The sequence below is a fragment of the Geotrypetes seraphini genome, chromosome 8 (genome assembly GCF_902459505.1).
Source record: "Geotrypetes seraphini chromosome 8, aGeoSer1.1, whole genome shotgun sequence".
Lineage (NCBI taxonomy): Eukaryota > Metazoa > Chordata > Amphibia > Gymnophiona > Dermophiidae > Geotrypetes > Geotrypetes seraphini.
The window spans coordinates 172553665-172569958 of NC_047091.1; positions in this window are offsets into that span (position 1 = coordinate 172553665).

A 16294-nucleotide genomic window follows, 5' to 3' on the forward strand; every position below is an offset into this window, starting at 1 on the left:
CCTCGGCAGTGGGAAAGTTGCCCATACACTCCCGCCCAACCGACCCACTCCCCACCGCAGCGGGAGAGATGTCTAATCTCTCCCACTGCCATCCAACACCCCCCCCCCCCAACTCCCCTCAGCAGTGGGAGAGTTGCCCATGCTAACCCGCCACCACACAACCCCTCCCCATGCCTCCGATGACCCCTCCCTCTCCCCCTTACCTTATGTTTTTCAGATAGCTAGCCAGAGGAATACCTACTCCCTCCAGTCAGCAAGCCCGCCTCTTCAAAATGGCAGACCTTCCCCTCCCCGTGCATCCTGAGATGCACCAAGGAGGGGCCTGAGGCTCTGATTGGCCCAGGTTGTTTAAGGCCCCTACTGTGGATGAGGCTTTATGTGTCTGGGCCAGTAAGAGCCCTGGTTGCATCCACGGAGGGCCTAAGGCTCTGATTGGTCCAGACACATACGGCCCCACCTATAGGAGGGGCCTTAAACAACCTGGGCCAATCAGAGCCTCAGGCCCCTCCTCAATGCATCCCAGGATATACCGGGAGGGGAAGGCCTGTCATTTTGAAGAGGCAGGTCTGCTGGCTGGAGGGAGTATGCATCTCTCCGGTCAGCCATCTGAAAATAAGGTAAGGGGAGAGGGCAGGGGTCATCAGAGGCATGGGGGGGTGGCAGCGGGAGAGCATGGGCAACTCTTCCGCTGCCTAGGGGGTGTTATTTGGCGGCAGGAAACATTGGGCATCTCTCCCGCTGCCTGGGGGTGTGTCGAATGGGCAGGAGAGATTGGGCATCTCTCCTGCTGCCAGTGGTCGGTTGGTGGCGGGAGAGCGTGGGCAACTTTCCTGATGCTGACGGGGGGTTGGGTGTTGGTTGGCGGTGGGAGACATTGAACATCTCTCCCGCTGTTAGGGAGGTGTGTTGGCTGATGGCAGGAGACATTGGGCATCCCTCCCACTGCCTGGGGGTGTTTTGGTTTTTGCGGGAGAGACTGGGCATCTCTCCCACTGCCGATGGTGTGTGTTGGTTGGCAGCGGGAGAGCATGGGCAGCTCTCCTGCTGCAAAGGGTGGGTTGGGTGTTAGTTGTTGGTTGGCGGTGGGAGACATTGGGCATCTCTTCCACTGTTGCTGTGTTTTGTTTTTTCATTTATTCTGCGCATGTGTCCATTACTATAACTAGCGATGGACACAAGCTAATTTAGTGAGTCTTTGCTACTCTCCGCCAACCTTATTTGCATGAGCGTTTTTTGGGAGAATGACTCGCTTTTTAAAAAATCGCTACTATAACGGCTGCGACAGCAGCCCATTGGTTTTTTACGTGTTTTTTTTTTTTTGGGGGGGGGGGTTACAATCTAGGCCTTAGTCCAGTGATTTTCCACTTTTTTCATTCCATTGGAAAAATATAGAATGAAAAAATTGGAAAATTGTTGGACTAAGTGTATAGCCCTCGATGGAGACTGCCCCAACTTTGTTGGTTGGGCTGAGAACTTTTCAGCACCCCTCATATAGAATTCCCCTGAAAATGTTCCCATGTAAAGTCAGCACTTTTCAGTTAGCACACGCTAGGGGTCTCAAAGTCCCTCCTTGAGGGCCGCAATCCAGTCGAGTTTTCAGGATTTCCCCAATGAATATGCAGGGGTGTCAAAGTCCCTCCTCAAGGGCTGCTATCCAGTCGAGTTTTCAGGATATCCCCAATGAATATGCATGAGATTTATGTGCATGCACTGCTTTCAATGCATATTCATTAGGGAAATCCTGAAAACCCGACTGGATTGCGGGCCCTCAAGGAGGGACTTTGAGATCCCTGACTCAGAGGGACTCTCTTCTCTCTGCAAAGGTCATTCATATTCTTCTAGGGCAGGGGTGTCAAAGTCCCTCCTTGAGGGCCCGCAATCCAGTCGGGTTTTCAGGATTTCCCCAATGAATATGCATGAGATCTATGTGCATGCACTGCTTTCAATGCATATTCAAGGAGGGACTTTGAGATCCCTGCATGTGAACATGCTAGCTGGATAATATCTCCATGCCCATTCCCTACTCCTGATACACACCCTCCCCCGCAAAAAAAAAAAAAAATCTTTTGAAAAAATAAATAACATACGATTAGCATGTGCTGACAAGCAAATTATCAAAGAAATGCTTTATCATATTTTGTGGTTAGCTTTTTTCCCCCATGTAAAGTATGTGTTAGCGCTTAATGCGGTTTAGCAAAAAGTCTTCTAAACTTACAAACCAATCTCAATTTACTAAAAGCAATATCATGCACATTCATTGAAAATATTCTAAAAACCAGACTAGTTGGGTATGCCCAAGGATTGGCTTGACTCTCTGAACAAAAGTGACATCATAACTTGCAAAGGTACAAATCCTCAAACAGTCTAAAACGATAACCTCTGTGCTTACATGGGCAGAAAGACAGTAGGTTGATCCAGACAGGAGTTTTAGACTGGCAGAGCTCTTTATAAGCTGGTAAACTCTTAATCCTGTAATCAGAACCACTGATCCAAGAGTTTACTCCCTGGGGAAAAAAAAAAAAAAAACAACCCAAAAAAGGTGTCGCCTCAAATCTCAGAGTGGATTGATCCCTCAGAAAATTACAGACTTGCAGGAAGATAAGCAGCACAATTTATAGTCCGGGCATGGTAACATTGAAACAGATAAGTCGCTTTTCCAGGACTCGTGGCAGTGCGGCGCTATCTTTGGTAGCAAGACGGCAGATCTACCCTATATTCTGCTTTACTGCAGTAGCTTGTGTTTCAGAATTTAAAGCCCTTAACTTTTAGAAGCTTGGCATAAAATGTTCAGAGCTCAGGTGTTAACCCCCTGCCAGAGACCACAGAATTAAGCTAAGTAACATGCTTAAAAATTATCTTTAAAATGTGAATAGTTTCAAAAAAAAGGAAAAAAGATAAAAAGAAAAAGTCTATAACGTAAACGATCCAGTGACGATTTGACACGTAAAGCTTGGAGCAATGAGATTGGTTTGAGCTCCAAGTGGTGCCGCTGAGGATCGGGGTAACAGTTTACCAATATTCCAGGGTACTAAGGGTTGACTTAGGCTTACGTCTCCCTTTGACTTGGGTTACAGAGCTCAGGAGCTGACAGCAATTTAAAAATTATATTTTAACATGGACTAAATACAACAGAATCTGGGAAAATGTTTCTATATTTCCAGTTTTTATTACCACACTTAATTGCATGAAAGTGATGCATATAAAATTCAAGAAAAGGAGAAGATACATATGGCAGCAGTGTTAAATTGTACCGATTCTAATAAGTTTAAATTACAGATGAAATGCAGTAAATGCTGGGCAAACTCATTAATTGTAATATTTTTGGCATTGCAAGTAAGGAACGTTAATACTTTTTTTCTCTGTATGCTAATTGGAATGGACTTCATTTAGCCCTATCTCTGCCCTCGTCCTCATCGCTTTCAAAATGATCTTCTTGCTCCAAAAGTGAGGCGTCTTCGTATCCCAGCTGAAAAGAGTTGCCATGATGTGACCCCCAAGTCAGGATGGAAACGATGAAAGACGTAGGCTTGTGTTAAACCCGCAGGATCTCATTGCCATTTTTGGTAGGACTTTTACATAAATGCAAGATTAAAAAAAAACCCAAAACAACTTTTCATAAAATAAGTTTTCTAGTTATAAAGAGGGAAGCAGAATGCAGAAACACCCACACCCACAAATCTCCCCCGCCCCCGCCTCTTGGCTGCAATACTAATGAAGTCATTGGCATTGGCTGTATTGGAACAAAGTTAGTAATATTTCATGATCATAGTCTAAGGTCAGTTTTTAGGGTTTTTTTGCATTTGTAATTTCTTTTTAGCAAAGAAGAAAGGGTGTTTAAAATTCTTAGTGCTGAAGGACAGAATTGCATGAGTCAGCTATACTTTGGGGGGGTCTTACAAAAGATAAGGCACGGTAAGTGAAATGTCTGTGCGGTAAGTGCAGAGATATGCCAAGATTTGCCATGCATGTATTGGAAAGGGCATACACTTAGAAACATTGAAACTTGATGGCAGATAAAGGCCAAATGGCCCATCCAGTCTGCCCATCTGCAGTAACCATTATCTCTTCCTCTCTCTAAGAGATCCCACGTGCCTATCCCAGGCTTTCTATTCAGACATAGTCTCCTGTCTCCACCACCTCTTCTGGGAGATTGTTCCATGCATCTAGCACCCTTTCTGTAAAAAAAAGTATTTCCGGAGCCTATCACCTCTTAACTTCATCCTATGCCCTCTCATTGCAGAGTTTCCTTTCAAATGAAAGACTCGACTCATGCGCATTTACATTATGTAGGTATTTAAACGTCTCTATCATATCTCCACCTTTCCTCCAAAGCATACAGATTGAGATCTTTAAGTCTGTCCTCATACGCCTTATCACGAAGACCACGCACCATTTTAGTAGCCTTCCTCTGGACCGACTCCATCCTTTTTATATCTTTTTGAAGGTGAGGCCTCCAGAATTGTACACAATATTCTAAATGAGGTCTCACCGGAGTCTTATACAGAGGCATCAATACCTCCTTTTCCCTACTAGCAGAGAAACAGCAAAAAGAGTGTTATTTTGAAACAAAAACCTTATGATATGATATGAGATATGTGTACACTTGGTTATCTAAAACTCAGCTTATTTTCACACTGAAAAACATATTTGAAGGCCCATCATAGTATGCTGTGCACTGGTGTGATTCTATGTTACTTTTTTGATACCCACTAATTTCTCCATGTTGAAATGAATTTGTCACAGGCACAGGTCTGTTTGATTTCATTAAACAGAATATTTAAGGATAAAAATTGTTTAATCGCTTTGTGTCATTATGAGATGAATTTCATTTTGCATACATTTGCATCTTTCATCAACATTAAATCTGCTAATATGCAAATGAGAGACAGGTTGCGGCTGAGGTGTTTATTGTCATAGCTGCAGGCTGTTCCACTTGAAAAGCTTTCTAGGTGGTGGCGGTAGGAAGGGGGGGGGGGGGGGTTGAATAAGAAAAAAAAGCAGTATGTTTCATGAAAATACTTAGCAAATCATAAATATTTTCATTCCCAAGCTGGCTGTGGCTGGGGATGATGTAAAAAAATAAATAAATAAAAAAAAGGTTGAGCTCCAAAATTAATGTTTCTAATTTTGTATCCTATTTAAGTCTTACCCCCTCTTTTACTAAGGTGCGCTAACCGATTAGCGTGTGCTAATTGAATTAGCGTGCGCTAAACACTACCACATCCATAGACTAACATGCACGGGTTAGCGTTTAGCGCGTGCGCTAATCAGTTAGCGCACCTTAGTAAAAGAGGGCCTAAGGGCTCCTTTTCCAAAGCCACGCTAGCGGGTTTAACGCACGTGACTTTTCATCGCGCGCTAACCCCCGTGCTGGCCAAAAAACTACCGCCTGCTCAAGAGGAGGCGGTAGCGGCTAGCGCGGCCGGCGGTTTAGCGCGCGTTAAACCGCTAGTGCGGCTTTGTAAAAGGAGCCCTAAGTTTTTAATCGAAAATTTATTTTTAACGTAGAAACTTAAAAGTTACGAGAATGGACAAAAGGGTCGGCTTTAACAAAGCTAGGACCAGATGGAGAGAGAAGGGGCTGAAATGTTAAAACTCGGAGTTATAGAGGAGTCCTATAGTGACAGAAATGAGAACTCGGGCGGGATAGTACGTCTCAGAAAACCAGACGGAGACTATGCGGAGACGGACTCGGATAAAGCCCAACTGTTAAATAAATACTTCTGCTCAGTCTTCACCCGCGAGGCGCCGGGAATCGGCCCTCAGCCACAAACAAGGGTTAAACCAGTTGACCCGTTTAGTAATTTCAAGTTTACACCCAGCAGCGTCTACTGCGAGCTGTCAAAAATCAAGGTCAACAAGGCAATGGGGCCTGACAACTTACACCCTAGGGTGCTCAGGGAGTTGAGTGATGTCTTGGCGGAACCGCTATCCGCACTCTTCAATCTCTCCCTTAGTACAGGTAACGTCCCGATGGACTGGAAGACGGCTAACGTCATTCCACTCCACAAAAAAGGCTCCAGGATGGAGATGGCAAATTACAGACCGGTGAGCCTCACATCAATAGTGAGCAAACTAATGGAAACCCTAATCAAACGCCAATTGGACAGGATCATGGACGAGGAGAATCTACAGGATCCCCGCCAACATGGATTTACTAAGGGGAGATCCTGCCAATCCAACCTGATCAGCTTCTTTGACTGGGTGACGAGGAAGCTGGATGCTGGTGAGTCCCTGGACATCGTCTACCTGGATTTCAGCAAAGCATTTGACAGCGTACCACACCGTAGGTTGCTGAGTAAGATGAGTTCTTTAGGATTGGGCGACACATTGACCAAATGGGTTGGGAACTGGCTTGGAGGTAGGCTTCAGAGGGTAGTGGTGAATGGCACCCCCTCTGAAATGTCAGAGGTGATAAGTGGAGTGCCACAGGGCTCCGTCCTTGGCCCGATCTTGTTCAACATCTATATAAGAGACTTGACAGAAGGGCTCCGAGGTAGAATAACATTATTCGCCGATGATGCCAAACTAAGCAATGTAGTGAGCAAAAGCACAACAGACAAAAATTCAATGGCAGACGATATGATGCATGACCTACTTCTACTGGAGCGCTGGTCTAGGTCCTGGCAACTCAGTTTCAATGCCAAAAAATGCAAAGTCATGCACCTGGGGAGCCGAAATCCATGCAAGGTTTACACCCTAAATGGCGAGATCCTGACAAGAACTGAAGGGGAAAGAGACTTAGGGGTGATTGTCAGGGAAGACATGAAATCTGCAAACCAAGTGGAGCAAGCTTCATCCAAAGCAAGGCAAATCATAGGTTGCATACGCAGGAGTTTCGTCAGCCGCAAACCGGAAGTCATGATGCCACTGTATAGATCCATGGTGAGACTGCACCTGGAGTACTGTGTGCAATTCTGGAGGCCGCATTACCGCAAGGATGTGCTGAGACTGGAATCGTTCCAGAGAATGGCCACCAGGATGGTCTCGGGACTCAAGGAGCTCCCATACGAGGAGCGGTTAGGGAAGTTGCAGCTCTACTCACTCGAGGAACATAGAGAGAGGGGAGATATGATCGAGACATTCAAGTATCTCACGGGCCGCATCGAGGTGGAAGAGGATATCTTCTTTTTCAAGGGTCCCGCGACAACAAGGGGGCATCCGTGGAAAATCAGGGGCGGGAAACTGCACGGTGACACTAGGAAGTTCTTCTTCACCGAAAGGGTGGTTGATCGCTGGAATAGTTTTCCACTCCAGGTTATTGAGGCCAGCAGCGTGCCTGATTTTAAGGCCAAATGGGATAGACATGTGGGATTCTATCCGCAAAGATAGATAGGGAGGGTCATTAGAGTGGGCAGACTTGATGGGCCGTGGCCCTTATCTGCCATCTATTTCTATGTTTCTATGTTTCTATCCCCGTCTGCCTCCTGGACCCCTCCATTACTTACTTTTTAAAGCGGTGAAGTGGGGCAGGAACGATCTTCCTACGCTGTGCCCTTGTGTTCAGTCTGTTTAATCTTCATATGGCGACTATCCCGACCTAGCGGCCGGAGGTTTAAAGGCCTAAGTCTGCTTCTCAGACTGTTCAGCTTCTCTGATTATTCAGGGTTTTAACAAGCTAGGGATTTTAATTCGCGTCTTCTAACTGCTTTTACTTCTGCTATTATTTTACAGATATTCTTGCTTCCCCTAACTGCTTTTCTTGTTACAGATATAAATATCAGACCAGAACCAGAGCTAGCAAGTGACTAGCGAGTAGGGTTCGGGAACCAGAGCTAGCGGTGCCTAGTGAAGAAATAGAACATAGTATTGAATACGGCACATCCACAGCTAACCTCTTCCTCACTTTCGCAGAAACTATAGCCAACACATAAACATCACTGAATGTTACGTGTGTGGAGGAACCCACATGGGAGAGCATTGGCCTTGGGAAGCAAAGGAAGTGGATCTCACTATCTCTTCTTCATTCATAATTCACTTTACCAGAACTCCTCCTTTGTCAGTTGGCTCTCCTTGGGTACTTAAAACCCCATTCATTCCCGATCAATGTATTGTCAGACCTGATACATCAGGTAGCTTCATTGCAGGTTGGTCCACTTGCACACATACCCATACCTGGGACTCTGGAAATTCCGCCTGGGTCACCTGGCCAAATGGAACAAAACCTTTCCAGGACGTATTTTTCCTGCTTTTAAACCACACTCAGTATTTCAAGATAAAAACAACTCCCTCAGATCAGAAAAACTGGCCTGCCCCCAGATGGCCTTTATTGGATATGCGATAACAAGGCATACGCCTGGCTTCCCAAGGATTGGTTAGGTTCATGTACCCTTGGCATAATTATACCCAGCTTCTTTTTACTCCCACTTGAACATGGAGAAACTTTAGGATTTAAAATGTATACAACCAGAAGCAGGAGCAAACGCGCAGTAGATGTTGGACATGGGTTGAAAATAGGAGAATGGAAGGAAAATGATTGGCCCCCCCTGCACGCATCATTAACTACTATGGACCAGCCACTTGGGCTGAAGATCACATGTAGGGATATCGAACCCCTATAATATATGTTATATCGAATCATCATACTGCAAGCAGTAGTTGAAACCATTACAAATGCAGCCTCACTTGCTCTTAATGTCTTAGCCACACAAGATGATCATCTATCAGAACAGACTAGCTCTAGATTACCTTCTAGCTTCTGAAAGAGGCGTATGTGGTAAATTTAATTTATCAAATTGCTGCCTCCACAGAGATGAAGTAGGTCAGTTAAAGACATCACTGATGGAGTGAAAGAGGTAGCACATGTCCCAGTTCAAACTTGGAATGGCATTAAACCAGATTGGTTTAGCTCCTGGTTTCCCAATATTGGAGTCCTTCGGCCTATCCTGATTTTCTTAGGCATCCTTTGTTTAATCTTCTGATAGTTCCTTGCTGCCTCCCCTGCTGTGTCAGTTTTATCAAAACCACAATGGAACAGGTATATTGTGTGATTCTTCCACTTTCCACTGACCCCTGAATATCAAACTATGCTTCCTCATAGGTGTATGGCTGCACATCCCCTCTCACACGCAGAGCCAACATCTGCCATATACAATAACACTCAAGACACTCAAGTGCAAACTCTCATTTACAAAGCAGATATTGAACAAATTCAATTACTGTTTTACAAATGCATATATTTGATTTCATGTGATTAATTCTTTTATAAATGATTGATTTCTTTATGATGCACTGAGTCCTATTGAAGCAATTGTCGCTTTAGTTTGGGGTTGGGTTAGACACTTGTTCTTTTAATCTTATCAAGCTTAATTTTTGAGTACATGGGCCTTATGCCTGTACAGTGGTACCTCGGTTTACGAGTGCACCAGTTTGCTAGTGTTTTGCAAAATGAGCAAAACATTTGCAAAATCGGTGCCTCACAAACCGAGCTTGCCTCGATGTACGAGCGCCTCCCCCCGCGATCCGGCACCCCCCACTCACGTTGCCCCCCCGCCGCGATCCAACATCCTCCCCGTACCCATCATCCACCCGAACACATCACTTACCCCCCATCTGGCACCCGGCACCGGCACCAATGCACAGGACATGCCGGTGCCCGAAGATCTGTCCTCCTATTCGCTGGGCCTTGAGCATGCGCAGATGGGGAGGGGGCCTTCGTGAGTGAGGGGGGGGGGGTAGAGCAGTGCCACTGGCCTCGGGAGGGGGGGAACGAATCAAGCGAGTTTCCCTTACTTTCTATGGGGAAACTCGCTTTGATATACGAATAATTTGGTTTACGAGCATACTTCTGGAACGAATTATGCTCATAAACCACTGTACTTTGTAATCTTAACATCATGACTTTCAAATACATTTTGAACTTGGGTGTTGAAGCCTTCACAGGCTTCAAAGAGGGGAATGAGGAAGAATTAAGGGGAACAGATGGAGAAAAGACCTGTACAAGTGTACAGGTGAAGAACCAAAGACCTCCATCAAACTGGAGATGAAGACAAACTCCTGTGAATCCTCAGGTTAACAGAGACAAGGTAATAATACATTAACCCCCTCTTTTACTAACGGCCTCTTTTACAAAGCCGCGCTAGCAACTGCCACGCAGCAACAGCCCCGAAGCCCTTAAAATTTCTATGGGCTTTGGGGCCGTTAGCATAGCGCAGCTGCTAGTGCAGCTTTGTAAAAGAGGCCGTAAGGTGCGCTAACCAATTAGCGTCTATAGACTAACATAGCATCCATAGCACACGCTAAACTGATTAGCGCACCTTAGTAAAAGAGGGCCTATGTCTAAAAGTACCTTAAAAGAAGATCATATTTCTCACTCAGTGTCTCTCTCTGCTAACATAAGCAGTTTTCATGAGAAGCTCATCTTTCACACAGAAACTGGTAACCACATGCTGACAATGACAAACATCTAGTTTATGAAAAAGGAAATTAACAAGGAAATGAAATTAGCACTACTCCAGGTCAAGTTGACTTACCAGAAATAATATCAACCACAAGGATAAGAAATTGATAACTTTGCAATTAAGTTCAGGAATAAGGGTGGGTCTTGCTCAGAAATTAGTGACCTTAATATTAAAAGCACATATGTCAGGGAAATTAGGAAAGGCAAAAAGACATCACGCTTCGATATGCCCTGGGCCCCCCTGAACCTGGGGAGACACTTAACACTGCGCGTGCAGGCTTGCCTTCTCCTCCGAAGCAGGAAGTTACATCATTCCTGTTTTGGAGGAGAAGGCAAGCCTGCACACACAGTTTAGAGCTTCTCAGCCTGGGTTCAGTTTCTTACCGGTGAGAGGGCAATGATGGAAGCTGACTTTACCAGGCAGGCAGGCAGTCTGGGGAAGGGGGGAATGCTGATGCACCAAATGGTGTGGGAATGGGGAGAGAAATGCTGATGCAATTGGGGGGAATGCTGATGCACCTAATTGGGGGGGGGGGGAGAAAGAAATGCTTATGCACCCAATGGGGGCAGGGTGGGGAGAGAAAAGCTGATGCACCCAATGGGGGTGGGGAGGGTTGAAATTCTGATGCACCCAATGGGGAGAGCAAGGGAAGGAGGGAGAAGGAAGACCAGGAAAAGGAGAGGAGAAGAAAAAGAGATGCCAAGACTATGGGCGGGAGGGGAAGGAAAGGAGATACCAAACCATGGAGGGGGAAGGAAGGGAAGGAGACAGATGCCAGACCAGAGGCAAGGAAGGAGGGAGGGAGGGAGAGAAAATGCAAGATAATGGACGGGGAGAGAGAGATAGAAGGGAAGGAGAGCAGAAAGATGTGAGGGCATGGGGGTAGGGAATGGAAACTAAGGAGACAAATGCCAGACCAGAGGGAAAGGAAGGAGAGGAGATGCCAGAGCATGAAGGGGAGGAAGAGATAGAAGAGAAGAAAAGGAGAGTGATGTGAGGCCATGGGGTTGAGTGCAAAGGAAGGAAAGGAGAAGAGAGAGATGCCAGAGCATAGGGGAAGAGGTGGAAACAGAAAACTGGAGAGGGATGAAGCTGAAATGAATCATGTACAAAGGAGAGAAAGGGCACAGGACAGACAGTTTATTGAAGGGACATAGATAGAGTGAAGTTGCCATATGGAAGAGAGAGAGCGGGTGGACACTGGATGGAAAGGGCAGAGAGGGCAGTGGATGGAAGAGGCAAGACAGGGTGAACAGTATATGGAAGGGGTTAGAGAGAGTGGCACAGACACTGAATGGAAGTGTGGGGGAGGGGGCAGACATTGAATGGAAGGCGGGTGAGAGGAACAGATACTGGAAGAAAGTGGGGAGGAGAAAGAAAAAGGCCACATGCTGGATTGGGGGAACAGGATAGAATTAGATACTGGAAGGGGTGAGGGAAAAGTGGCAAGGTAGACACAATGAAAGAGGAAAATTGAGGACAGGATAGTAAGAAAGAATTTAGACAGAGGCAGAAAATAAATTGAGAAGGAAGACCAGGGAAGAACAGGAGGAAGGGAGTGGAGAGAGAGATGCCAGAGCAGTGGTGAAGGGGAGGAGACATATACCAGACCTGGGAGGAGGAGGAAGGAGCCAGATACCAAATCTGAGAAGAGGAGAGAGAGATGCTAAAATCTGCTGGGAGGGAAGGAGGGAGAGATGGAAGGGAAGAAGACAGATGCCATACCATGGGGGAGCAGAGAGAAGTATATGGATGCCACACCAATAGGGGGAGGGAGAGATGGAAGGGAGAGGCAGACTATTTTTGAAAGAGGCATAGAAAGAAAGCAGATGCCATATGGAAGAGGCAGAGAGAGGGCAGACAGTGGATGGAAGGAAGATAATGGTGAGAAGATGAGGAAAGTAGAAACCAGACAACAAAGGTAAAAAAAATTCTATTTTATTTATTTTTGCTGTAGGATAAAGTATTATTGTAGTTGCGTTGATAATTGTTTATTAATAGAAAATGGAAATAAGGTGAACCTGTTTATTGGACTAATTTTAATACATTTTTTTTTACTAATTCAGAGACCATAATTCCTTTCCTCAGATCAGGACGGGATACTGTAACATCAATATGGTTTACTGACCTGAAGAAAGAGGTTTTAGCCTCTGAAAGCTAATTGAGAAATGTATTAGTCCAATAAAATAGCAGGCACTAAATTTTCGTGCCGCATGCCTCCTACCCAAATACAAAGTACAAATTGGTGGGTTTCCCAAAGCCCTACCAGCTGAAGATCATTCCTCTAGGAAGGAAGGAGGGATTTATTCAGAGATTTTTGGAGGTTGCATAGAAGAAAAATGGTACACTGGCACTGGTATGGTAATCTTTGTTGTTTGTTTTGAATTTTAAAATAAAATAAATAAAGTGGAAATAAGGAAGTAAATAAGAAAATGGGTAAATAAATGGGGGAGGGGAAGGGGTGGGGCACGGTGGGGAGGAGAGGGGTTGGGTGGGGTAGGCAGCGGAGTGGGGCAGGGGGGCCTCGTGGACTTGTGTGCCTAGGAGCCCTTGAGAAATTAATCCTGCCCTGCACGCATGGATTGCTGGATACGAGAGCCAAAAAACGGACTGCGGGGGCTACATGTTGGAGACTACCACAGTAAGTTCTACATGTCCTCTCTGCATTTAAGTGTGGCCTCACCTGGAGTATTGCATTCGATTCTGGTCTCCTTATCTCAAGAAAGATATAGTGGCACTAGAAAAGGTTCAAAGAAGAGCGACCAAGATGGTAAAGGGGATCAAACTCCTCTTGTATGAGAAAAGACTAAAATGGTTAGGGATCTTCAGCTTGGAAAAGAGACGGCTGAGGGGGGATATGATTGAAGTCTACAAAATCCTGAGTGGAGGAGAATGGATACAAGTGGATTGATTTTTCGCTAATGACAAAGACTAGGGGACACTTGATAAAGTTACAGGGAAATACTTTTAAGACCAATAGGAGAATAGTTAAGCTCTGGAACGCATTCCCAGAGGTTGTGGTAAGAGCAGATAGCATAGCTGATTTTAACAAAGTTTTCAACAAGTTCCTGGAGGAAAAGTCCATAGTCTGTTATTGAGAAAGACATGGGGGAAGCCACTGCTTGCCATGTATTGGTAGCATGGACTGTTGCTTCTCTTTGGATTGTTGCCAGGTACTAGTGACCTCGATTGGCCACCGTGAGAATGGGCTACTCGGCTAGATGGACCATTGGTCTGACCCAATAAGACTATTCTTATGTTCTTAAGTATTATACTTATGCCAACTCCATGGCTTGTGTATCTGCAGGTGGGTAAATATCAGGTGTGCTGATACTGTATTGTGCTGGCATTCTAAAATTGAATTTGGGTATACAGATGCTGTTACAGAATAGAATCTCCAATAATACAGAAGAGTCCCCACGAGCAATCTCTACTTCAAGCGTCAATGCTCAATACATATGGTGGAACACTGCAAAATCTAAAGGTGTGAATCAACTTTTACTTTATAATAACTCTAGAATTATACTGAGAACATCAGTCTTCAACACTTATGTAAAAATATAGGTTGTGAGATTTTCAGCATGATTAACTTTCATGGTGTAAGCAAAACCCCCATAAGAACATAAGAATAGCCTTACTGAGTCAGACTAATGGTCCATCAAGTCCAGTAGCCCGTTCTCACGATAGCCAATCCAGGTCACTGGTACCTGGCCAAAACCCAAAGAGTAGCAACATTCCAGCATCTCAAAGAATAGCAAGATTCCGGAACCCCAATGAAAGCAACATTTCAGAGCTGAGATTGTGATGTCATAATGCCTCATTCCACAGTGCCTCAGAACCAACCTCATCGGTGATGTTACAATGGCTTGATTGTCCTATACTTGGCACACATAAGAGCATAAGAACAGCCATACTGGGTCAGACCAATGGTCCATCAAGTCCAGTAGCCCGTTCTCACGGTAGCCAATCCAGGTCACTAGTACCTGGCCAAAACCCAAAGAGTAGCAATATTCCAGCATCTCAAAGAATAGCAAGATTCTGGAATACCAATGAGAGCAACATTCCGGAGCTGAGATTGTGATGTCATAATGCCTCATTCCACAGTGCCTCAGCACCAACTTCATTATTGATGTCAAAGTGGCTTGATTGTCCTATACTTGGCTCACTTAAGACCATAAGAATAGCCATACTGGGTCAGACCAATGGTCCATCAAGCCCAGTATCCCATCTTCACGGTGGCCAATCCAGGTCCCTAGTATCTGGCCAAAATCCAAGGCATAGCAATATTCCATGCTACCAATACAGGGTAAACAGTGGCTTCCCCCATATCTTTCTCAATAACAGTCTAAGGATATTTCCTCCAAAGCAGATGGAGGACCACCAAAGCACTCCTTGGCACCATTGGAATTGGGTGTCATAAATTTGGACTGCTAGTAGCATTGTCTAAGTGCTCACATGCATTACTTCTAGTGCAGATGCAAAATTAAGGTCCTACATTTGTTTTGGTTTGCAAAACATTTTGGAGTATGGTTGGAAATAGTTAAAATAGTTTTATGAGTACACGTGTTTTCACATCATATTATTATTTGGACACTAGGGGGATAAAGCTCACATAGACTATGGAAGCAAATGACGGTTTGTGAATGTAATAGGTCTAGATACAAATAAGAGATTCAGCTTAACTTCCATTAATATTATTTCAACCAAATTGGCGACACGTCTACCACATTCCAAATTTTGGATTGTTATACTTACTGCCTCTTTTATAAAGCCGCGCGGCAACAGCCCCGAAGCCCTTTAAATCTCAGTTGCATCAGTTGGCCATCTGGGAAGCTAGAGATGCTGGAAGGATGAGGAAGCGAAAGATGTTGTTTATGCAAATATGGGATCCATATCTGCAAGCCTTATTTCCTAAAGGTTGTAGTGTGGTTTTAAGATGGGTGTCCTAACTGAGATTGAGGAGGGGTAGAGAGTACCACTGGAAGGGGAAGGGAGGGAGAGTTTGGGGAGGGAAGATAGAAGGTATTAAATAGATTCAAACATGTAGTCCTATTGAGGTTTGATGGGGGGATGAAGGAGAGTACCTTGGAATGGGGAAGGGAAGGGAGGGTTTGGGGAGGGATGGTAGAGGGTATTAAATGATTTAAAACATGAAGTCATACATAGATTGAGTGGGGTTTGATGGGAGATGAAGGTATTTTCTAGGTTTATATGGGATGTATTTTACTCGATGCCTCATTATTATACTAATAAATGTTCAAAAATACGTCTGGATCAATGTACGATTTTAATCGCTTATACTAAATTCAAAACGGACACCTCAGCCCCACCGCTCCACCGCATATAATGTTTTCTATAGCGGGAAGTATATTGTGGTGCTTCATCATTGGCTATCACTTTTTGTTATTTCACTGCTGTTTTTAGTTATTTTTTATAGATATATATATTTTTTATTAGTTTTTATATCAATGGTTTAAGAAATAAATATTTCCTTCACACTAAACATTCTCCATGTCATAGTGTATAGTTTAAAAAGTAAGTAGTACTTATCTCAGCCAACACCTAGGGAGTCTGACCCGACATGTTTCACACAACCAAGTGTTTTATCAAGGGTCTCCCTGTGAAATATAAAGCAGAGGGTGTCACATATACTTAAGTGGCACCTCTCCCCTATCAAGATCATATTCAACGATTATGTTTTGCACTCACCAAGGCTGCCGCTGTCATCCGACTCCGTATCTAAGTGAGAAAAGATGGCGGCGGCGGCCCTGAGCCAAAGTTTAAATCCTCCCTCTCAAACAATCATAGTACACGCCCCCTGCAGTTCATTGGTCCAAAATTAGGTTACATCAGAGAACCCCATTCTAATTCGCTATTCAGGCCATGAGGCTCAA